Below are 25,626 nucleotides of genomic sequence, written 5' to 3'. Positions count from 1 at the left end.
TCTATGGATCAGGATGTCATAGTTAACAGTGTCAAAAGCGGCGCTGAGGTCCAAAAGGATGATAGCTGTCGATTACCCTTTGTCGATAATCATTTTGGGCTTTTCAACAGAGCCAGTAGCGCGGTTTCAGTCCCATGTTGGCGGCAGAACACGGTTTGCAAGGAGTGAAGTATGTTGTGAGATTCGAAGAAGGTGGAAATAGCTGAATCAACATGCTTTTCTAGCATTTTACTGAACCCAGGAAGGAGGGAAGTAGGGCGGTAATTCCCAAGGACGTCGCGGTCAGCGTTGGGTTTCTTCAGTAGCGCCTTCACCAGGGCGTGTTTCCAAAGTGGCGGTACTAGTCCGGTCAAAATGGAGGAGTTAATCATCTTTAGTAACACCGGGAGGACTACTTCCTCAGCCTTGCTTAGGAATTGAGGGGCTGCCCGGTCACAGGGAGAGATGGATTTTACTAAGGCACAGATGTTCAATAGGGTGTCCATAACCATAAAGGGAATTTCCTTGAGAGCATGCTCATCGGGCACGGAGTTCTCCATGGAAAGCGGATTAACAGTGGAGACCGGAGGGGGAAAGAAATTGTAGATATCCTTGATTTTATAGGAGAAGAACTCTGAAAGAGCATCACACCATGCGTGCGAGCCCTCAAGGGGGGCATCCCTCATCGGTAGCTTTAGGAGATGCTAAGCAATTAAAAAAAATTTGTGTGAGGAGTTTGAAACAGAGTTAATTCTTTCCTCATAGTAGGATGCTTGTGCATCCTTCACTTTGGTTTGATACATTTTTATGGAGTCCCTGTATTTCAGTTTACCTGTTGCATCGTAGTTTCTTCTCCATTTCCTCTCAAGTCTTTTTCAGGTTTGTTTGTACTCATGCAGCTTGGGGAAGTTCCACGGAGCGGGGTTATTCCTAGTTTTTTATGAATGTGTTTCCTAGTTATGACTAGGTCCAGGGAGGAATCGATCCAATGGTTAAATTTGTTATTCGGGACAGGAATCTAAAGAAGGTATGGAGTTTTCCAGAGCTGAATTCCAAGAGTTCAACGGAAGGTTCCTTACAATTGGAAAAAATGGGGTCTAGGAGGTGCCCTTTTTCATGGGTGGGGCTAGTAACACTTTGGTTCATCTGGATACCTTGGAGATTCTGGATTAGTTCAGTCACTACTGGGTCCGAGGGATCGTCAAAATGCAAGTTGAGATCCCCTAGTACAGTGAAATTGGAGGGGGAGCTTGCCATGTTGGAGACAATTTGTGGTAAAACTTTGAACAATTGTCCATGGGGTCAAGGGAGGTGGAAAATCAGAATACTCGAAAAGGTGTGGGTGAGGGAAAGCGTGATGGAGAAAGAACATTTTTCACAATCCGGTAGGATGTTGGAGACGATGTGACATTTACAACCCTCTTTTAAAATAATGGCAATGCCTCCTCCCCTCCCCTGTTACCGGTCACTCCTCAGGACGTAGTATCCCGGTATGAGACATTGGGAGTTCAATCCATTGACTCCAGTCTAAGAACGAGAGTTCAATCCATGGACTCATCATTACAAGGATCCTATGCCTGTGACCCTATAATCAACAAACTGAGCTCCCTACCGGCAGTTCTAGAACAGATAATCAGTATTAAACAAGCATTAGAAATGCAATAGGTCTCGCATTAGAAAAGTTGGAGCTATTGGTCTTGTAAATGACAAATATTTTATTTATGTGTTGGTTTTTAAAATAGCTAAATTGATAGCTTTGTCATTTACAATGCCAATAGTTATAACTTTCGCGAATGTGACACCTATAGCATTTGTAATGCAACATGTTTTGTATTTACGTGACTTAGATGGCAGCTCTGGCCGTTAGGCCACATCTCTAGAGAGATGTACGAAGTACTGAGGAAGACAAGATAAACTGCACTTCAATAATGATGTCGAAATTAAGTTAGTACCTCTTTGATCGTTTTACTGCAAAATTGTGAAAATTATGAGACTCTAGTTCAGAACAGTTCGAATTTAGCTGTAGGACAAGGCAACCCAAGAAGTGTCAGTGCAAAGTGTTGGAAGTAACTGTGGCCAAGCATCTACTGTAAACAGAGGCCACGTTGTCAGTAAACTTGGGAAAATATGTAGCCTGGCCCAACATTAAAAGTGTTTCAGTCACTGGGTGTAGGCAATTAAAAAAAACAAGTTAAAAAATAAGGAGACACGGCCTGGCGGCAGTGAAACTGAAAGCACGGCCGGTCGGCCGTAAAAGCCTTTGATGCAGCAGGGGGCGAAGCGGGAAGAGCTGCTGGCGGCACCCAGCTGGACAACAGAAAAGGAGACACGGCCTGGCAGCCGTGAAACTGAAAGCACGGCCGGCCGGCCGTGAAAGCCTTTGATGCAGCATGGGGTGGAGTGGGAAGAGCTGCTGGCGGCACCAAGCTGGGCAACAGATGGCTGGCGATTTGATGCTGTGCACGCGCATTTTAACTCATTGCGCTTGCGCATTGAGCTAAAAGCGCACATGCACTGCATCAAATCGCCAGTCTAGTTAAACTCTTTTTAAGCCCCTATAGTCTCGCAAGCTCAATGCGCATGCTCATTGACAGGCGAGACCTAAAAAGTCAATCTAGCTAACACTGCATCTACCATCGCTAAGCAAAAAGAACACTTCAGACCCATCACAAAGCGACATGGGTCACTTACAGAGACACAGCAACCAATGGAAACACTAAGCGACTTACAAAGACAACTGGAAATAAGGTCAGCACTGCCAGAGATCCCGCAAATCACCCCAGAAAGTAAATATGGTAGAGCACAAAACTCACTGACTCGTCTTCAACCGTGCATGGTCACTCCAAACATGCCGCTTTGTAAATTAACGATAAGCGACTACACGGTCTTGAGCACCTTCGCTTTGGCCGTTGTCTTTTTTAGATTGCGGTCACAGAAGTCTACATTTGGGTACGGCTTCCGGTTAGTCCCTTTTCTACTTCCTTTAACCCCTTGGGCGTGGCCGCGATTCTGCGCCTGTGCGGTGTTTTTCGAAGTGGGCGTGTTTATGACGGCCCCCAGCCGTCATCAGCACACGAGCCCCGTGATGCATGACAGCATTGAAGGGGTTAATTACGTTGGAAATACAGCCGTGAAACTAACTGTCCTGCATGCCAGTGCATACAGACACATTGATTTAGCCGGTTCGTAATGGAACTGTAAGAGACTACGTGGTTAGTTTCTTTAGTTTACTTTATCCCCATAATGACAAGTTCGGATCGCTTCAGCTCTGGGCAGTTTGATTTTCTTTTTTTATCACAAACGGAAAACTTTAAGCTACCGCACTTTGGTTCCACACTTTGCTTAAATTTCACATTTATATTCTCCTGAACACCTTTGATCTGGGCTGTTTTGAGCATGTGCACTAATGTGTTTATGCCTCATTTACGTTGCACTTAAATAATGTGATGTAGGCGTCCAGTGCTGATTCCTTGCCCATATGTTCCCATGCTCATACTTTGGTGGTGATATGATGATGCAGGGATGTCTTCCTTCTAGACCTTGTGTGTAGGTCCCATGCGATTAGTGTGCATTTACGCCTAGGGAGGAGCCTCATGATTTATGCAAATGTGTGGAGGCCCTTGCACTGATGGTCGTTGTGCATAATATGCCCCTAACGTTCACATGTTTATGCCCACAGGTGTATGCCGATTGATAATGCTTTATGTTTATGGCAATGTTGCTAAGGATAGGCATAATGGACTTATGATAATGCTGAGGTGTTATGCTGATAATGTTTTTCCCCTAAGGCTAAAGCTGATGGACTCTACATCTATTCCTTAGACTTATCTGATTGGCCCTGCCTAGTAAATAGTCACATGTGAATTATTACCTAGTGCCAGCTGGCACAGTTTATCTGCACCTGTGATTCCCTTCTGATGTGTTCATTCGACAATACACATACTGTTTTCCACCTAACCTGGTGAGGAGTCTTTTTGTAGTGTGCCTTGTGTGTCGCCTGTGTGTGCTGCGCGGATGCTTTATACATTAGGTTCCATCTACAAGAGCGTGCCACAATCCACAGATTCATTTTGCATCTCTTTAACTACCAGGACCGCGACTACATTATGCATGTCGCCAGGTCCATGGGCCCCAGGCAAATTGCCCAAGGCTGAGTGACCATCTATCCAGACTACACTACAGAAGCACAGAGACTGAGAGGTTCATTCTTGCTGGTCAAACTGGCCTGGAATGTTCTCTTATGTACATGGCTACATTGCTCCTGGTGGACTCTGAAGCCATGCTATTTTTCACAAAACCACCGGATGCCCAAGGCTGGCTGGAGACTAAAGAGGTGTAGCCAGCGCCTACATTCAACTGAATACAGGCTAGAAACCTCCAGATCACAAAGGAGTGAGCACAGGAGCAGGCCCTCCAGCGAACAGGCGGTTCAACAACGCACTGTTAACATTGGAAAATACGACATCAATGCACGTCATGATACATGTACGTAAAATAAGAAAGTCGCGTCACCACCACTCTCTTGGGCAGAGATACAAAGGGAAACACGTTTATCGCATGTAAGCGCAGAGAGTTTTAACTTGAAAGAAGGTTGGGCACTTTGTCCAATCATAATCTCAGGGATCACACCTGCGGGTTCCCGGAAGTCTTTAGGACTCAGTAGCTCTTCTTATAATGTTAATAAATAAAACTAGTCAAGGGGGAAGTGGTGCCAAATAGAAACTGGACACCTCATTGGGTCTGTCCCCTGCTACTGTGTTTCCAGTTCAAACACCTCTTAGCCAATAAAATAAAATGAAACCCGCCAGGTAATTCTTAACCAGGCATGCGTAGAATTGCACAATCGTAAATGCAGCGCACGCGTGGCTTGCCTTCTCAGTTTGTGAATGGCCACCAGCTTGCGAGTATATGAGCATTCACAAACTCAAATCGGACCTTTCCCTGCGCTGGAAATGGTTAATTCTACTGCAGAAAAGGATGAAGAAACTCTCAGTGGCCTGGAAACCTGGCGGTGGCATCGAAGGGGCATATCATGGGAAAATGGAGAAATAACAATGGGCACAACATTTCCTCAACAATTAACTAACTAAAACCGACAATGACCATATATGGCCATAAGGAAACCTTAGTCATGCAATTAACTCCAACCCGGGAAAAGGTATAAAACCCCAGTTTCAAAATTACTTCTGGCATTATCACCGGAGCCACGTAGGGATCGATCAGGAGGTATTTCCTCGTAGAAATCGTGAGTAGAAAGGTCTGATGATTGTGAGCACTGCCACCACTACATGAATGTAAGTTAAACCAAGACCTGAATATGCCTTTCTTTCTCAAACAGGTGCTAGTTAGCACACCAGATCCTGACGTTTTGGCTCATGAGGTTTATCTACAACTCCAAAACAGTATGTTTTAAATATGTAATGGCATGAAATTGACATTTTTCCTCCTCACTTTACAGGGATATAACACAAACTTTGTCCTTTCCCTCTTTACCAACAATAGTGTTACGACCAGGAAATGATTTGAAAACATCTGATCAAAAATTTCCTCATTAAGTGTGTGTGCTCTATGTTGTGTGTCAGTGAGTCTAGTGTGTTTTTGGTAAAATATTTTTATCCCACTATAAGCACTGGAATACAGCTATAGTATGTCACCTGTAACCACTGGATATTTTACCTATGGATATGGAGAGGGAGACCACCCCAAAAAAATGTTTTGTCTTCTTTCCTTTACAGGTTGATCAATAGACAACGTCTTTTTTTTAGGTACATTACTTTTACCTGCACTGTAATTTTTCCTCACTTTTATTAGAAAATTCTGGTATTAGTTAGAGAAACGTGAGTAAGGTGGTGATTTGTGCACCCCGTTCTGAAGAAGGTGCTTCTGGCACCGAAACATGTTGACACACACAAAAAGAAGGTAACACACATTGTCAGCGTAGTGACCTCCCACCCTCATTTTTAACAGCACCAGCCCGGGGGCTTATTAAATAATTTTTAGTCACCCCACTAGCCAGGTTCTTTTTAACTATCACTATTTCCCAAACCCCACAATACACTCACATTTATTCAGAATACCCCCTCACCAACACCACACATAGTCTAACAAGTGCTCCCACGTCTCCGTAGGTCGCAGCACGCCGTACCCCGTAGAGGGGTACGATGACCCCGATGATGAAGCATGACACGCCCGAGGCAAAACAGCAGGAGCCGTTGAGAGGGTGAGTGGCTCGGACGGGGCCACAGCTGGTGCAGAGATAAGCAGGACACCCGGGACCCTGCGAGGGGAAATTGAGGAACAGCGAGAGGGCCACACTGAAAGACGCCCAGCCGGGTAGCGGCGGAGGAACAAGGCTGAGGAGGCCGCAGGCAGTGGGAGAGCACCTGGGGGAAACTCACAACACCCGGCGGTGGGAAGAGACCGGCCGGCGGGGTGCCCGGACGCTGACAACCCAAAGAACCATGGGGAAAAAGGAGACTCTGCCGAAAGGACCCAAACAAGGCCCGATGGACAACTTTGCGGCACCGCGCCAGGGGCGGAAGGTCAACCCGCGCCCTCGAACACGCGTTCAGACACTGAGCTACTGATGGCGGCAATTCAGGCCTCCCGCACAGACATTCAGGAGTCCAGGGCGGCACTGGAGGTCAAAATCGGCGAGGTGGGCTCGTAAGTGACACTCTTACGACAGGACTTCCGCAATCTATCTGACAGGGTCACCGCTGCGGAGGCTCGAGTGGGGGAAGCCGAGGATTCGATCACAACTCTTCGAAGAGACATGGCGGAACTGCAGGCCACGAATCGCCAGCTCACCTGGAAGGTGGACGCCGCCGAAAATAGGGCCCGGCGCAACACCCTACGCTTTGTAGGCTTCAGAGAAGGAATTGAAAAGAACGACATGGTATCCTTCCTTCATGCGTGGCTACGAGAAACATTCCCCCTGGCGCAATTCTCACCATGCTTCATAATAGAGAGGGCACACAAAGCACTCCTCGCGAAACCGCCTGAGGGAGCAAAACCGCGTCCGATCATTGCACGTTTTTTGAACTTTGCAGACAGAGATTTGATACTGAGGGAGGCGAGGAAGATGGGGGAGATTCGTCTGGAAAACTCGCATGTTATGATCTTCCCGGACTATAGTCAGGAGGTGCAAAAGCAGAGGCGATCCTTCGACTCAGTAAAGGCTAAAGTCAGAGACTTAAAAATTCCGTACATGTTACTGTTCCCTGCGAAGCTTAAGGTGATATTCAATGAGCGGACACTCTATTTCGTACACCCGGAAGACGCTTGGCAATGGCTGGAGGAGCATCCGATCCTCAACAGCAGGGAGAGTGATGTGCTAGATAGGTCACGGAAAAATGCGACACACTGGGAACATACGAAACCTCAATGACTGAAATCCAGGCGATCTAAGAGGCAAACCCCAGCGACGCCATACAGAAGCCGCGGTACAGGACAGGCAAGGAAAGGGCGCTCCGCTTCTCCAAGAGGTGCAGCTGCATCCGGGTCGAGAGACGCGGCGTTGCGCACCACTGCACGGTCGGAAGGCGAGGAGGAGGAGACACTGGACAGCCACTCATCCGGCGGAGAGGGAGAGGAGGATGACGGACAATCAGACCATCCGCTGGTGAAGGAGATACGGGTCATGGAACATGACCTATCAGGACAGCACAGTGCCCCCGAATCTGAAATTCCAGACTCCAAATCCTGACGGAAGAGAGACTGCTGCACAAACTACGTTCTGAGTCTGGAGCCATGGGGAGTTAGGTGAAATATTGTCCATTTGGAGGACTGGGAGGTCTGGAGTGGCAGCTTGCCAAAAGGAAGCACGCAAGTTAACACGCCCACTTTATTGTGCTTTGCTTGACACATAGATAGGGTTGTTGGGTGTTTACTAGGGTGGGTTGGCGGGTGGGCGACAGGCCTACTCCTTGGGAAAGCTATGTCCTGTGTAAGGACACATCTGGAAGGAGAGGGAGGTGGGGTGGGGGAGGGGGATGCTCAAGTTGGTGGGGATGCAGGGGGGAGGGCATTACAGTTATTTGTATTTCAAATTTGTTGGGGCAGGGTACGGGGAGGGACTCAGGTGGGAACACTGAAGACTCGGGTAGAAAATCACTTCAGCAATTTATGTCTTCGCAACACTGCCAACCGTAAGTGTTGGGTCACACATGGTCACTGCACTCTTCCATGGCCGGTACCGTAGAAGCATCACACGTGGCTGGCAAGAGGTTGAACATACTGACGTGGAATGTCAATGGGTTGGGGTCGAAAATCAAGAGAGGGCTGGTAAACGCATACATTAAAAAGACTGACCCCGACATAATTTTTCTGAAAGAGACGCATCTTGGGGGTACTCAGTGTTCCTTTGTTGCTAGGGGCAAATATAGGATGTTGGTCCATGCGGGTTACACTTCAGACTCCAGGGGAGTGGCAGTCATGATTAAAAAACCCCAACCTTTCGCCATCACACATACGTGGCTTGACCCACAGGGTACCTATGCGGGAGTTCAGGGCAACTGGAATAGGCACACGTATACCTTGATCTCTGTTTATGCACCACCTAAGCTGCAGTCGCGCACAAATGCCTCAGTCGCGAACATCCTCTTAGACACAGCAGACACGATACAGGTGGTGGGAGGGGACTTTAATGATGTCATGGACGTTGCCCTCGACAGATCAGGCACCATAGTTGACGGCGGACATAGGACGGCATTGTTTGATCTGATGTCCTCCTTGGGGCTGACGGACGCATGGCGGTGACTTCACCCGACGCAGCGCGCCTACTCCACCTACTAAGGGGGGCATCGGACGTTCTCCCGTCTTGATTATGTTTTCATGCACAGGCAATGGCTGGAAGTAGGGGATGTAGCTGACTACAGAGCCAGGGGCATCTCTGACCACTCACCTTTGTATGTTAGAGTAGGGCGTGACAGAGCTGAGGATGCGGGGTACTGACGACTCGCGGCCTGGGACCTCCAGAACGCAAAAATACTGAAAGATGTGAGGACAGACATAAAGATATACCTCAAGGACATTGTCAAAAATCACATTATGGGAGGCCCTGAAACCAGTCATGCGCGATAGGATTAGGCTTCGACTAGAGGAAGACAGACGGCGACTTCAGGCAGAGGCAGCAGCCCTGGAACAGTCTATTCTAAAATAGGAAGGCGAATACCTAGCCCATAAGTCCGAAAACTCCCTGCGGCGGTTACTTGACGTTCAGAAGCAATATCGGGAATTGGTGACTAACGAAGCCAAGACCTAATCACAAGCGACCTACACAGATTGTATGACGTGGGGGATAAGTCAGGGAAATTACTGGCATGGCTCAGCAAGAAGGAGAGAGCAGAGAGGTGGATAGATGGCATAGCCACGATGGGAGGTAATGCGGTCAAAACTGACGTAGAAATAGCGGAGGCTTTTGCTACCCACTATGAAACCTTATACAAAGCGCGCGACCTGGCGACTTACGAGGAGGCCCTTCAGTATCTGGACAACACCACCTTGCCGGTCCTTCCACCGGAAGAAGTGGACACATTAGAAGCTGACATAACGTTAGAAGACATCACGACCGCTATTGCCAGACTCCGACCGGGTAAAACACCGGGCCCGAATGGATTCCCGGCAGAACTCTTTAAATGCACATCAGACCTGCTGACCCCCCACCTTCGGGGCCTCCTAGTAGACGCCCTTGAGATCGGAGAACTCCCTCCGGATCTTACTATGGCCACAATTATACCATTAATCAAGGAGGGTAAGCCACGAACTGAATGTGCCTCCTACCGGCCGATATCTCTACTCAACACGGAAGTAAAAGTGCTGGCGACCATCCTAGCGGTTCGCTTGAGGGCGGTCATAACAGGTCTGGTACATATGGACCAGTCAGGTTTCCTACCTGACAGGGCAACGAAGCTAAATCTCCGCAGAACTCATAACTGGCTCCAGGAGGTAAAGGAGAGGGAAGACCCACACTGGTTCCTCTCCCTGGACGCTGAAAAAGCGTTCGATGCGGTACATTGGCCCTTTCTGTTTGCAGTGCTCCGGAGATTTGGATTCGGTCCAAAGTTAACGGCGTGGATCAGACTACTCTATACCGGCCCAAGGGCTAGGGTGAGGGTTAATGGAACGCTCTCCCGAATATTTCCTATCCAGAGAGGTACTAGGCAAGGATGCCCCCTGTCCCCACTTCTCTTTACACTTGTAATAGAAGCCCTAGTGGACAGGGTCAGACACAATGCAAATATGCACGGCTTCACTGATGGGGCGACGACGCTCCCCCCCGAAAAGATTTCGCTTTACGCGGATGACGCCCTGCTCTATATAACAGAGCCCGAGACGACCGTACCGGAGCTCTTCCGAGAATTGGAACAATATGGGGAGATGGCGGGCCACAAAATAAATTGGCACAAATCAGTACTATACGACCCGAAGGGGAGAAATCAGTGGGGGAGTTTACCAGGGGAACTGACGACGACAGCAGAAGGGTTCCAGTACCTGGGGGTTTATATTACGACGAACATCCCTCTCTCGTTCCAAAAAAACGTGGAGCGTATCATCGTGAACGCGGTGGCGGATATGGACCGTTGGAGACGGCTCCCTTTAACACTCCTGGGCAGGGCAGCCATGTATAAAATGGTTGTCCTACCGAAATTTCTATACGCCCTCCAAAACGAGTACTATCCGCTGCCAACTACGGTCTTCTCCAGGATCCATGCAGAATTGCGATCTTTCCTCTGGCTCGGGAAACAGGCGAGGGTGGCCCTGGCCACACTACAAAGACACCAGTACAACGGGGGAATCTCGCTTCCCAATTTGGAAGCCTACTACTGGGTGGAACATCTGACTCCAATCAATGATTGGCTCCATGCGGCGGCGGACCACCCGACATATTCCCTGGAAAGAGCTAAACTGGCGCCCAGAAATATACTGCAGTATCTCTATGGGGATGCGAGGAGAGCCCACCTTCTCCCTGCTACATCCATAACGCTAAGGGCCTGGACGAAAGCTACAAAACGCATGGGGTGGGAACACAAACCTACAAGGCAGACACCACTGTGGTATTGTCGCTGGCTACATGAGTTACATAAACTACGTGGATTCCAGAGATGGGACGACATTGGCATTTCTACTATTGGAGATGTAATAGCCAAGGGGGAACTAAAGTCGTTCAGGGCCCTCCAAATGGAGTTCGGGTTGCACACCACGCAACATTTCAAATAGGTACTGCTGCGCCATGCCTGGCAGACCCAGAATATCTTGCTGCTTGATATTCCCGAGTATGCACCACTGGAGGGGAGACTGCTCCAGGAACACATGGTTGGACAGGCGGTGTCCCTCACATATAAAACACTGACGAACCATATGTTGGATGACTTAACAAAACTTAGACAGGTATGGGAGGCGGAGGTAGGGGAGATGGAAGACCTGGACTGGGAGATAATCTTGACACACCCCCGGGATTCCGGGAAGTGGCCATCAAGTCCAGGCTGCGACTGATCCAATTTAACTTTCTCCCCAGAACATACTTCGACAGGGTACATCTATACAAAATGGGGAGAATAGAGGGACCATGATGCCTTAGGTGCCGGCGGGAGGACAGTATGGACCTGTTCTGTCATACAGAGGTACTGGTCGCAGATCTTTCAGGAACTTGAAGAAGTCCTCGGGCTCCCATCCCTATAGACCCTAAGTTGGCGCTGCTTGGTATGTCGACCGAAGTAGACCTGACCCGCCCACTACTCATTTTCCTGGTCCTGGCATTAGTAGTTGCCAAGTGGGACATTGCAAAACATTGGGGAGCGCCAGAATCCGCGGACCTAGAGGAGTGAAGGAGAGGTTTAGACCTGTAAATGGCAGCGGAGAGGGTCACGTACAAGGCGAGAGGTTGTCCCCGGAAATTCAAGAAAGTTTGGTCTAAATGGAGACACTATCATGGATTGGATGGGGGGTTGTAGTGGGATGTGAGAGGGTAGAGGGATTGCGTCACTGCTTTTGTCCGGTTGGGGTATAGGAGGGACTGAATGGACATGCTTTCAACCGCATCGAGGAGTAGAGGGTCACTGATCATAACAAGCTCCGAACAAATGTATGTACCTGGCTGATGGTGGGAGGGAGAGGGAGGGAGAGTATGCGAAAATCATACGTTTCTGTAAACTGCTTGTATATTGCTGAATTCTATCTTGAGTTTTTTAACGTTTGACCGCCGTGGGTTGAGGGAGGGGGGAGGGAAGGGGACAGTTTCAATACTTACAACAAAAAAGAAAAAGTGGAAACTTGGGTAGCCTAAGACTGATCATGGCTGGCAACCTTGGGAGTAACTGAGACACCGACGACGCGCACCGCCCGACTTCCGGGGTGTGGGCTGAATGGCCGTATATCTTTCAGGGTGCGAGGTAATAATAGCTACTGTACACAGAGTTTCGCTGACAGATTGTATAATGGCCCCTTGTGTATCTGCAATAAAAATAAATTTAAAAAAAAGAAAGAATGATAATGTTCTAACAGCATTAAGAAGGTTTCAGATTGAAAATAATGTTTTGTAGGGGACGTTATATGTATGATGTTAAAGTATAGCATTTAAATTAACGTGATGAATAAAATGTGATTTTATCAAAAAAAGAATAGAATTTAATTCTGTATATCTTTATAGGGAAAAGACCAATAACCCTGTCAGAGACAGACAAAACGTACTTGTCTTGAAAAAGATGGTGTAAAATTTTCAAGCCATTGAAACGCGTCGACGCATTCACCTGTACCATCCCATTAAGCAACATTTCTGTCAATCATCAAATATTTGAAAGTGGATGACATTATGTGGCAGTGAAATATATGAGATGTACAAAGAGGAATGACAAATTTAAGTCATATAACATGTTCTGTCTTGTATAAATTATGCTGGTCATAATTGTATGATTGTTTTTATGTATTTTTATCTATGCTCTTACATTGTGGGGATTAAGAATTGCATATATTTCTAATGATTTTATGTTAAGATGTATTTTTAATACATTTTGAAATCATTTATTTATTTACGTTGTTATATTATATTGTTGTATGTTGATTGTGTATATATATATCACGGTCCAGGGAAACTCTGCTCTCTACTGGTTTAATTACCCTATTTCTCTTGACATTCCCAAGGGGTACCTCTCTCACTCTAAATCTCCATATACTTGTATGCAGAATCCGAATTAGGACTTTGGGACACAGTTACTAATATTACTGGGGAAGACGACGCCACGTACAGCGTTCTGCCTTCTCCCACATCGACTTACTACGAGCCTTCTGAGACACACGCAAGGTATCTATACGAGCAGTTTTGTGCGTAGATTTACCTAATATATGGATTACCATGGGTTACAGTGGTTTATATTACTAAACGCAGTATAAGACTTAAGCTTGTATAATAATAATGCATGCCAAGTTTAGAACTGATAGATATTTCCCATGATAATCTGGTACAACAGATGAGATATCTATAATTTTAATAATACAGACAGGTTTAGTCTGTAAAATGGGATCAGCACAGCGATTCCATAACTAATAGTTGTGACGGAATCCACTGCCGTTTTTAGTTTTTAAGGATAAGATGATACACAATAGGTTGGAGATTGATTTGGAGGAGTCGGTAATGGATGAGTAATATGGTGCTCGATGGAAATGTTATGAAGACTGGAAATAATGGACAGGTATGATTCTGTTTCAGAATTTCTGAGCATACGACATAAGATACCTACATCCTCACCCAGGCCGACAATTGGCCGGGACGGAATTACAATCGGTCAGAAGGTAGTCTCTTTTGGTGACATTTTGATTATATGTCAACTAGTAAGGAGTGATTACGTTTTCTGATGTTTGCCCGAATACTCATATTGGTCTTATGAATTACAGGCCAGCTGATCTCGATTCCAGTATCTCAGGTATGCCAATCCTGGGGTATACACTGTAAGCGCTACAGATAGCATGAAGAATATAGACACTATATACAGGAGATATGACCCCTAATATTATTTGCATAATACCCCTACCACTGGGACACACAGGGAATAGAGAAATAAATTATCTCAATTTTGAATGCAACACAACCAAAATTGTGCCGTATTTCTGTCTCACTAAGCTCACACTTTTGGGGTGCTTATCCTCTACCTTAAAAGGGGACTGAGGGACTGTGTACACATATGCATAGATCTTAATGCAAAACATATGTGTGATGTTGTTACATCGCATTGTATATATGTTTTACAGCCCTGACGAAGTCGCGGATGAACTACCCAGGCAGAAACGAAACACGTGTTGGCAACAACTACTGGAATAAAGAAAAGAAAATATGAATACAGAGATTGTTTACTGCTATTTTTTGTTTATATATATGAACAAAACGGAATAAGGGTTTATGTGTGCTAGGACATTGTAACAAAATTTGTACAGTTCTCACGTGGAGTACTGAATGATGAGGTCAAGGATGAGGACCCCCGCCCCAAGCACCATAACACACTAAATAGTATAGAACAGATACACCGATAATCAAGTGAGGCGCCGCTATCACTAGACTATACTCATCATCCCGAGAAAGAATATAGCAGCCATGGTTGCTGCTTTTTTATTTTATGCAACTAACAACCATAGACAAAGCCAATAGTTCTGGCTTGTTACAAAAACACCTGATGGCAGTGGTACACAACAGCCAGCACCTCCGTAAAAGGTTGCCACAAAGTTAACAAGATGAAGCGGATTTTCTCCAGCGTGCTCAATGCCAAGCACTGTGCCATCCACAGTGCTTATCTATATGTAGAAAATCTTCATATAGCAAAACAATAATCTGAATGACAGGGCACAGCTCAAACAAGTTATAAAGGGGACTCAAGTGGGTCCACAGCTCTGAGAACAATAGTAGCACAAGTCCAATTATATATATGTAACAGAAATATTTTATTCATAAGTCTTCTCAAATGTTGACACGTAGAGACAGAAACAAGAACAGCCGACACGTGTTGTGTCTTGGGACGACTTTTTCAAGGCTGTTTAACAGAAAAATACATTTCATTCATAACTTTTTAATAGTTATTCACAAAAAACGTTTTTGTATATAGAAAAATCTATTAAGTTTCTAATAAAAACATGCCTGTAGAAGAAACAAGAAGGGGTAGAAAGGAAGGTCTTAAAAGTGTTGGTTAAAAAAGGGAAACGAAGGGAAAATGTTGGAAATATCCAGTGAATCACAAAGACACCCAAGTACACAAATTGAAGCTCCAAGTGAAAGAAAGAAAAAGTTAATTAAAATGAAAAATAGACCCAATCTCCATATAGTACGCCAATTCCAAATCCAAGGATAATTGGTGAAGTGAAACAATTCCAGAGAGAAACATATAAGTAAATACCCAAGTTGAGAATGTTATAAATATCATATGAGGCACTTCTAAGCTTTTCAAAGGGTATTCTGATGAGGTAGTATGGCTGCCAAGCTAGAAGATGTTCTGCAAATATGTAGAATGTATACTAAAAATAAAATAAAGTCGAAAATCCACGAGTTATTCCTATACAATCTTCTTATATGTTTTACAACTAGCTCCTCAAAGTCCTGATTGATCTCGTCAAAACATAGATCCACATGACCTTTCATACCAGCTAAAAAATATATTTACTGGAAAGGTATATATGTGATGTAGTGTAGTAAAAAAAAAGAAATGTATATATATAAATATATATATATAATGTAACTAATGCAAGATACAATGAATGGTTTAACTCATGTGGGCTGCTTAGTAACAAGCCAAAACTTACTACATCCAATGAAGATTACTGGGCCCGCAGTCTAATAACCAGCAGTAAGATGGAGCATCCGAAATATGAGACCCCTCACAGCATAAATACCAGCAGCTAAAGAGATCAGTATAGGTGATAGTAAATGTAAAGTATCAAAAGATGACTTAAATCACCTATCTCTAAAAGCCAGCTATATAGTGACCCTAACAACCTCTCTTCCCAGCACTTACTTTAGAGAGGAGTATCTGTGGCCCAAGTAGTCGGTCAGAAATATTTTCTCTGTGTCGAGTGAACCTTCGTAGTAGTTATACGTAAGTAAAGAGTCCTGGAACGACTAGTAAGTAGAAACCAGAACATTGGTATGCAAACTATTGGACAACAGGTAGTGTGCTCTTGCACTTGCCCTAATCGTCAAACATCGAAAAGCCTGAAGAAGCCATCAGATACAGGGAACACTTACTCATAAATATTCAGAACGATCTTCCACTTCAATATTGGTGAGAGCGCCATGATAGCGAGCATAAACCACTTAGTAATGGTATGGTCAGAAAGCCTCCGGGTGTAGGCAGCTAAATGGAAAAACATTTAAATAGGCCATTAGGTCAGCGGTAGTATCGAGCATATAGAGTGCCTTGAACGCACCAGGTTGAACAAGCAAACCAATGTTGAGACAAAACAAGAACAATACAAACTCATCATAGAAATAATAAGTAGATGTTACGTCCTCTGTAGTTGTGTCCCTCCGTGGACACAGTTCTGCCATTGCTTTTTTGATGTCCATGTGCGGATACCGTACCAGCCGTGAGGTAATCAGCTGACAGTTGACAGCTGATCACTGCTTTGACAAGTTACGCTAGAGCTTCCCTGGAGCCTGTGTTGGCGATTATAAATAAAGAACTTCTTCGCTTATTATCTGGTGTGTATCGGAGTTCTTTACAAAGTGGCGACGAGCACCAACACGAGAACTCAGCACTTAAGGAAATATACAGGGATACAGTCATAGAAGATACGCGATTTCAAGTACTTCGTGTCAGGTGAATTCCAAGATTTGCAAATAATAAATTGATTTTGTTAACATCAGTGCACTTAAGGTCGGAGAACAGTCAAATATGTAATTAAGGTGAACACAGTAAACTCAAACGAGTAAAAATTCTGAAGAAAAAGAAACTTGATAAAATTTGAACATGCAGAAATGAACTTTGGCTAAAATACTTACTTGGAACTTGCGATCGAAATAAGAAGTAACAAGGAAAAATTATCGGAAAAAAACGTACTACAACAAAGAAACCAACAAGAATTTTCAGCGAGCCACAAGCCAAACTTCATCTAAAAGTCTAAACAGCAAGTAAGCTTCGAGCAACACATTTCAAGGTAATTTTAAAAAATGTGACACTTTCTCTTCAACTTTTAATATTGCTGGAATTACATTCTGACTGGAAAATACACTTGCTGAGGTACACAACTGCCTTAACGAACACTCACAAACTGCCGCATTGAATTATTCTTCCTACGTCATCAGTCCATCTGTGTAAACGTCAGAGACGAAGACGGATGCCTCTAACGTCAAGCGGCCACCTTTAAAGTAATAAATCAGCAGTCCAGTTTACCTGCCTTGTACGTCAGCGAAATTTTAAAAAAATAAAGAAGGAAAAATAAACACTTCTCATCCACACAGCCGGAGCGTAATTAAGAAGCATCTTACTAGCAGAAGGGATCTTCAAGGATATATAAATAAAGAACTTCTTCGCCATTATCTGGTGTGTATCAGAGTTCTTTACAGTAGATCTCTGGTGGAACAGGTCACCCACCCCACCCCCATCGAGGAGCGAAAATCCTTAGTCACTTGGCAGAACTTTGCCGCCATCTCAGAGGTTGATCTCCTCAAATGCATCCGCGAAATCAAACCCTCCAACCATTCTTCTGACCCCATACCCAGTGGCATCGCCATTAATTTCTATACTGACACTCTCTCCTACTCGACCAGGCTAGTCAATCTCTTCCTCAGTCAAGGATCCCTCCCAATTGTCCTCAAAACTAGACAGGTTTCCCCCCTTCTAAAAAAACGCTCTGCAGATGCAAATGACCTCAATAACTTCCGCCCCAGCACCAATCTCCCTTTTCTTTCAAAGATCACACAAAAATGTGTTGCAAAACAACTCTCCCAACACATTATGGACAATAATCTCCTCAACATGTTCCAGTCGGGCTTTATTCAAAACTGCAGCACTGAAACAACACTGCTGCTAGTGATCGATGATGCGCTGCATATTCTCAATTCGGGGGAATTGTGCCTTCTGATTCTTCTTGACCTCTCTGCACCTTTTGACACTGTTAATCACGACACCCTCCTTAACATTCTCCGACAGAGAATGGGCGTGGAAGGCACAGTACTCAAATGGTTTGCCTCTTTCCTCGCGGACAGATCCCAAATGATCAAGATTGCGAACAGTCTGTTGTCTCGACTGGTGGTTGGTCAAGGTGTACCTCAAGGTTCTATCCTTGCTCCCACTCTGTTCAAACTCTACTTGGAATCATTATGGATCCTTCTAAGCAAATCTGGAATCCTCTACCATCTTTATGCGGATAATACCCAAATCTACCTCAAGGTGTCTTCCCCTCATGATCTCTCACTACTCAGCTCTACTCTCAACCCTATTCACAACTGGATGTTAGCTCACCAAGTAATTCACAATCCCTCTAAAAAGGAATTCCTCCTCTTATCTAGCTCTCTCCGCCTCCTGTTCAATCCTGGATGGATCAATCAAATCTACTCAACAGTAAACCCATCATTGTGGACTGCGCTAAATCCTTAGGTGTCATACTTGACAAAAGACTCAACCTAACCTCACACATCAATTCCATGGCCAAGAGCGCACGTTATCAGCGGTGCCTTTTATGGGGGATTCGCCGGTTCTGCCCGGAGAATGACCTAAAAACCTTGGTCCAATCGCTAGTTCTCTCTAGACTGGACTATTGTAATTCTCTTCTGACTTGGCCTTCCCAAATCTCACCTCTCCCCCCTCAAATCCGTCCTCCATTCAGCAGCTCGCTTCATTTCAGGGTCCAAACGAAGTGACTACATCACTCCTATCCTATCTTATCTTCTCTCCGATGGCTTCCCATCAAGGCTAGAGCTATCTACAAAACAGCGTGCATCACCCACAAAGCTTTGCACTCTTCCTTCCCTCGCTATCTGGCGAAGAAACTGAAATTGGCTGGAGGCTCAAGACCTTCTCGCAATGCGGAAAAGTTCCTGCTTGAGCCCCACCTCCATCAAAAGGGAAAAATTGATGGCACAATCGTTCTCAGGTAATGCTGTGAGAATCTGGAACTCGCTTCCTCCTTCGCTCCGTGCCATCACCTCCATCCAGATCTTCAAAGCGGACCTCAAATCTCTTTAATTCCAAAGACACTTTCAGAACTAATTCCCTCCTTCTCAGTAAATTCGTCACTTATATTTATATTTTTGTTTGTACATCCTGTGCTTGCTGCGGTTAATATTGTGTTTTTTTTACCTGCGTTGTTTTGATTCTATGGCCTGCTATTTTTCGTCAGTAAGTGCTTTAGTCATTGTAAAATTTGTCATATATATTCATATTTTTGCTTGTACAGTCTGCGCTTGCGATTGTGTGCCTTTTTCCTGCGTCGCTTTGATTCTATGGCATGCTATTTTTGTTTGTTCCATTCCTGTAACCGTTCTCTCATGTAACGTAACTGGTTCTATAGTAAAGCGCTCTGACACTTTCGGGTAAAGTCCGCGCTTTATAAAAATGCATTAACCCTTTCCGTGCACGTGACGGAACCACTCCATCACGAGCTACGGACGCGCTGTGCTGGTGACGGAATGGTTCCTTCATGACCCGGCCGCCGCGCCTGCGCGGCATCAATTCCGCGCCTGCGCGGCGTGTTCTATGGAGCAGGCGGGCCGTGACGGAACTACTCCGTCACAAGCATAGCGCGCCCGCGGCTTGTGACGGAGTGGTTCCGTCACGAGCATGGCGGCGCCGCGCGGCTCCCCCCTAGCGCCGCTGTGGAATTACAGCCACGGCCAAGGGGTTAAAAAAATAAAATCAAATAAATAAAAACAAACACCAGTAATCAGACACCAGGGACATTACTTGGTATTCCACAAATACACACACGGTGAATGGGATTATATGGAATTGTTTGACTATGGCGATGACGTTCATTGTCTCTATTTTGTTCTTCATAAATAACAACAACAAAAACAACAACAAAAAACATAAGATCCACTAAAAATATTATTAAACACACACACATGATTGGGCGCTTTGAGGACACCTCTCACATGTTTTTACCTTTGATACTTGCACAAGTGCCACCTTGCCTACGTAACGCCTGTTCTTGTGCCTAGCACTTATTGCAGTATTATACCTCAAATTATACTCTGTTTTCTCTTTTAACTGCACACTTGTCACTTTTCCTCTTGTGCACTTTTGACTACCTCATGTATTTTTGGTTGCTCGCAATTTTTACTACCTCAAGTATTTTGTTTGCTCACAATTGTCATTATTACCTTTACTACCTCATGTATTTTTGGTTGCTCACAATTTTTACTACCTCATGTTTTTTGTTTGCTCACAATTGTCACTATTACCTTATGTAAGTAACGTATGTTTTAGTAATCTGCTCTTCTGTAATGTTTCTCATTATGTTTCATTTCTGTTCCTAATGTGAAGCGCTCTGACGCCTTCGGGTAAAGTCCGCGCTATATAAAAATGCATAAATAAAATAAAATAAAAACCTCACCTCTCCTTGTGCACCGCTCAGTGGGGTTTGCAGGGCCTGGGAGGGAGGGGGCACACCGGGGGCCGGCCCGCCTGAGTCCGGCACCGAGGGCCCGGCTGCCTGTGAGGAGTGGGGCCCGGTGTGTTATTCCCCCGAGCGAACAAAACAGGGCGTCTCACGGTTGCGCAGGCGCAGCACCGCGCGTCACAGCTGCGCTCGTGCGGAGCAAAGACACTACTCCCTATCGCAGAACAATCAAAAAGTGTTGGGCCCTTACACTGACTGCAGACTGTGAACAGCCCTGGACGGAGGACGCTCAGCGTCACTGCGCCTGCGCAGAGGAGAGACACCCCCTATAGAGGAGCCGGACAGAGGAGCTTTGCACTTCAGTACATCTCAGCGCGTGCTGTATCTCATTCAATGTGACCCTTCTCGGACCCCGTCCCACCTGCACTGGTACTGACGTGGAGCCCTTTACTGCGCCCCGGGCCTGTGCTGCGCTCCGTGCTGTGAACTAAATAAAGGAATATTTCTTGCAAAGACTTCTGGTGTTCGATTGCGAACACTATGTCTGTCCTTAGCGCAATGCGCAGTTGTTAAGCCGAAGCCTCTTTTACCCACACTGTCGGAAGCAGTGTCTATACTCGGCGCATGCGCAGTTGTTCATCCAAGACCTAAGCCCTTCCTGAACTCGGGCTCCGTGGCAGGAGGCAGTGTCTATCCACGGCGCATGCGCAGTTGTTCATCCGAGGCTCTCTTTTAAACCGACCCCAGCAGGGCCCGCAGCACCCACAAGAAACCCCAGGTGAGGCCATGAGATACAAAGATTGTCTGCTGCTGGAGGGTCTCGAGCCTGCTCTCCGGGAATCATTTGTTCTTGTTGTTGTTGTATTGAAGGATGATTATTTTGTATCAAAAATGCTCGTTGGCCCTCAGTGGTGGAATTGGGTCACTCTTTTGAAGGCCTCAGCAAACGGTGACATTTTGTCTGTGTGATGAGAAGATCGACTTGAATTCTGTTTTTGGCTTTCACCAGAGTAAAGGGGGGCAGCCCCGCCAACTGAAAGTGAAAGAACACACTCCCTGTCAGCACCGACTGCGCCTCATTGTACCTGGGCCTGCACAGCATCATCTGATGAGGCTAAAACTCCCCCAAATATGTCTCAACCTCACTAGAGCCTCAGTAACCAGGCAGCAATCATTTCATTTCATAAATCTTTATTTCGGTAATATTATCACCATAAAATACACAAGGTACATTCATCATTGATAAAACAATAAAACTTTAAAACATCCCAGTCCATTTTAGTCATCAAATTAACGGTTACAAGGTTCGGGATCAGAGTACACTTAGTGACCAGCCTTGAGACTCTGTATCCTCAGCGTCCATATTACGCCTAGATATTTGGCTACAGCAAAAACAATGTGGTCAGTCATATCTGTCTTTAGTACTCTGAACGCGGCCAGACACTTAGCGAACCCCATGTTCCTACATATGGGGACAATCCATGTCTTTCTGGGAGCTTTATAAGCTGAGCAAAAAAAGATCATGTGGAGCTCTGATTCAGTGGCCACTCTGCAAGCCGGGCATATACTGATGGTTGGGTCTCTCCACTTACTAGTTAGCGCTCTTAGTGGGAGGGTCCCATGCCTCCACTGCAAGTAGAGTTTTCTGAGTAAGACTGGGTACATTTTTTCCAGGGCTGGTTCAAAAGTATAATGATCCTTAGTCTTTAAAAATCATCCGTAAGTGTCCCCAATGTTGGCTGGCGACAGAGTGCCGCTAATTTACTGTCACGATAGACCTTTGCCAGCCTCTTCTTAGAAATTGATGGAGATACAGTCAAAGGATCAGACCAGAGTGTCGCTAGGCCTATAACCTCCAGTTGAGTTTTAATGAATTTTAGCCATTTGATTTTCCCCGCATTCGGGATGGCTAGGACCTCCTGTAAACCCTGCCTATAGCTGGTCAATTCCGGGACAGCCCACAACCTCCTCCAGTAAACTAGGGGGCGCAATGCCAGTTCTTCGCTTAAAGGGCGCAGCCCCAGATCTAGCCTCAATGGGACAAGGGGTGTACTAGGCAGTAGTCCCGCCAACCGCCTAATGAAATTGTTCTCCTCTTTCACTAAGTTTGGGGAGACTTCATGACCCCATAGCTCAGAGCCATACATAGCAGCCCCCCTTGCCTGTGTCTTGTAAATCTGGAGTGGTGGACCAACGGGTTTGATAGATGACCTGTTATTCCGTATTAACTTCAGAACCCCTCCCGAGTACCGGGTCAATTTAAGTAGTGCTTTCTGTTGGTGTGAGCACCAAGTCATTTTTTCATTTATCATGACCCCAAGATACTCAAAGGTGTCTACCCTTTCAAGACTAGTCTGACCAATGGTAGGTGTAGTGCGTAGTTTTGGTGGGGGATTAAAGACCATAAATTTGGTCTTTAAGGTGTTGATTTCTAGTCCATGTTCCCCACAGAAATCTACAAAACTATTTAGTACACGCTGTATCCCCATTGGCGATTTAGAGAGCAGCAGGGTGTCATCGGCAAACATGATCGCGGGCACCCTGCTGCCTGCCAGCTTGTGAGCGTCTAGGTTGGGAATTCCGTTGAGGTATGCCAATACCCCGTTGACGTAGAGGCAGAACAGGGTCGGTGCAAGCACACAACCCTGCCTTACCCCCCTGTCAACGGGGAATCGATTAGACAGCGCCCCATCCTTGCCACACCTCACCTGAGCGAAGTTGGCCATATAGAGACGGATGATCATCTCTAACAGGCCCCTCGGGACCCCCAGTTTGGCCAGCACTTCCCAAAGTTTACCGCGGGGGACCAGGTCGAAGGCCGCCCTCAGATCCACGAATACAGTGTAGAGGCTGCCACCCTCCAGCTGTACCGTTTTCCAGAAAATGAGGGCAAACCGGAAGACCTGGTCTGTGGTGGAGATCTTCATTCTGAATCCCGCCTGGAGTGGGCTCAGAATAGAGTGGTCCATGATCCAGTCCGACAGACGATCCAAAAGTAGCCTTGTAAAGAGTTTCTGCGAAACATCTATCAGGCTTATTGGCCTGTAGTTGGCTGGGAGCAGAGGCGAACCCTTCTTAAATATAGGGACGATCTCTGCCCCCAGCCAAGTTGTGGGGATCGTCATGCCGTCCAGAATTGCATTGAACAGCATCCTTAGGTACGGTGCCCAGATCATTGCTTCGTGCTTGTAAAGATCTCCTGGGAGCTTGTCCAGGCCTGGCGCCTTTTCGGGCGCGAGACCCTGAATTGCCATTTTAAGTTCATCCAGGGTGAACCCGTCCATTTGGGCTAGGATTTCGGGGGTTCCGTCCAGAGCGAATTCAGAAGAGTTACCCACTTGGCTCTGGTCGGGGGGACTATACAAAGATTTAAAATGGTCTTCCCAAACTGTGGCAGAAATGTTTGCATTTACTGCCGCTAGTGGTTCGGCTGATCCATGCTTGACGATCAGCCAGAACCTACGGGCGTCATGGACTGCTAGGGCAGCCGTCATTTCTGACCAGTTATCCTGGTCCCATTCTATTTTGGCTATACGTATGATGGACTTGTAGGCCATCCGTTTATCCCTGATCTTACTAGGAGTTTCCCATGTCTTGAGGGACTCCAAAAGGGCAACCTTTGCTCTTCTACAAGCAGCATTGAACCAGGAGGCTCTTTTCCCCTTAACCTTTCTCACCCTGACCTCCGGGTTCCCTAACCTTTTCAAGGGCGGGCACCACTACCTCATATAGCCTTTGGATATTTTGGGGGTTCTGGACCAATGTTGGCCATCTGATTCTGCGTCTGTTGCAAGCTGCAACTAGGCCCTCCGTGGGTGTTAAATTTAAATCTGTATTTGCTATCGGGACACCCTGTATAGCTAGTCTCAGTGACAATGAATTATGGTCACTATCGGTCCTAATAAGTATTGTAAAGTCCCTCACTTTAGCCCAATCCTTAATTGACACCAGGATGTAATCTATCCGTGATTCGTGTCCTGGTCTGTTGAAGGTGTTCTGGGGTGGGATATCTCCCTTAAGCCGCCCGTTGCAAGCCCTCAACGAATGGGATAGGGTGAAGGATATTATTTGTGTAACTAAAGGTGACCATGCTTTTACAGGTGGACCCGAGATGGTGGGTATCTCCGAGAGAACATCCTCTTCATTAATTGCCCCTTCCATGTGATCCGGGAGGGGCTCAAACTGAGTATTGAAGTCCCCCCCAATTACGAGTAATGGAGAAAGGGTCATGGAATCAATAAATACAGATAAATCCTCGATCGTTCCCTAGGTGCCCGTAATGGCAACTGGTCTAGAGTATTCGTTTATTATTGCTACTCTTGCTCCGGCTGGCCACTCTAGGAGAACGCACAGCAAGTCCGGTGAGTTAGTTTCGATATTTCTTGCCCTGCAACCAAGATGGGAACCCACCCAGGTTGATAGACCGCCCGACGGTCTGCCCTTCCCACCCCATTTGGCCATAGTCTCGAAGGTTACGTAACCTGTGCGGGAGTGTTGTTCTCTTGCCCACGTTTCCTGGAACAGGCAGATATCATATTCCTCTATGAATTCTGCCCATTCCTCGGAATCCAACTTATTTGCCAACCCAGCCACATTCCAAGAAAGTATCGAAAGTGTACTCGGTGCCCCCCGCTTCTCTCTAAGATTATGGGGGTTTCTGCGCCTACTTATCCGGAGCTGGCTAGGGTTTGAAAAAGGCAAAGCCTCTGGTGTCGAACGAGAAATTACGTTGCGCACCTCAGGGGAGGCTTTGTCCTTGTCAATATAGCCAGCTATACATGTGTTGGTGGTAGTGACTTTATCTTGCTTAAGTTCAGTGGATGTGCCCCCCTCCAGATGATCATTGGGCTGCCCCTTCACATACTTATTGTCACCCATGATTTGATTATGGTCTTCCGAGAGAGACGATTTCGAAGGTGTGGCTAAGCATGGGAAGGAACAGTGTCCCGGTGGCAATTTCTCAGTAGTCCTATGTGTTGGTGATGATACAGGGACAGAACAGGGAGGGGGATCAGACAAAGAGCTGTGTGAGTCTAGTGCTGACAAGGTGACATTTGCACTATATAGAAGTCAATCCACGTCCTCGAGGCATCCAAATCTATTGTGTGT

The 25,626-nt window shown here is 46.1% G+C and overlaps 1 protein-coding gene and 1 long non-coding RNA gene across 2 annotated transcripts in view; one reads left to right on the top strand and one right to left on the bottom strand.

Moving 5' to 3' along the window:
- The window catches only part of LOC147737419 (uncharacterized), a 45,054-nt gene extending 24,417 nt beyond the window's left edge, over positions 1 to 20,637 (bottom strand). The window contains exon 1 of the long non-coding RNA XR_015299325.1: positions 20,512 to 20,637. This is a non-coding gene — a long non-coding RNA (uncharacterized LOC147737419). The remainder of the gene's footprint in view (positions 1 to 20,511) is intronic.
- Positions 20,638 to 21,192: 555 nt separating this feature from the next.
- LOC147737417 (uncharacterized) overlaps positions 21,193 to 25,626 on the top strand; it is a 171,931-nt gene continuing 167,497 nt past the window's right edge. The window contains exon 1 of the mRNA XM_086929008.1: positions 21,193 to 21,295. The gene's annotated coding sequence lies outside the window, so the exon portion shown is untranslated. The remainder of the gene's footprint in view (positions 21,296 to 25,626) is intronic.

Source organism: Lissotriton vulgaris, chromosome 1_1 (genome assembly GCF_964263255.1).
Source record: "Lissotriton vulgaris chromosome 1_1, aLisVul1.2, whole genome shotgun sequence".
Taxonomy (NCBI): Eukaryota; Metazoa; Chordata; class Amphibia; order Caudata; family Salamandridae; genus Lissotriton; species Lissotriton vulgaris.
The sequence above is the reverse complement of the archived record's forward strand: the minus strand, read 5'-3'. Positions and strand labels throughout refer to the sequence as shown.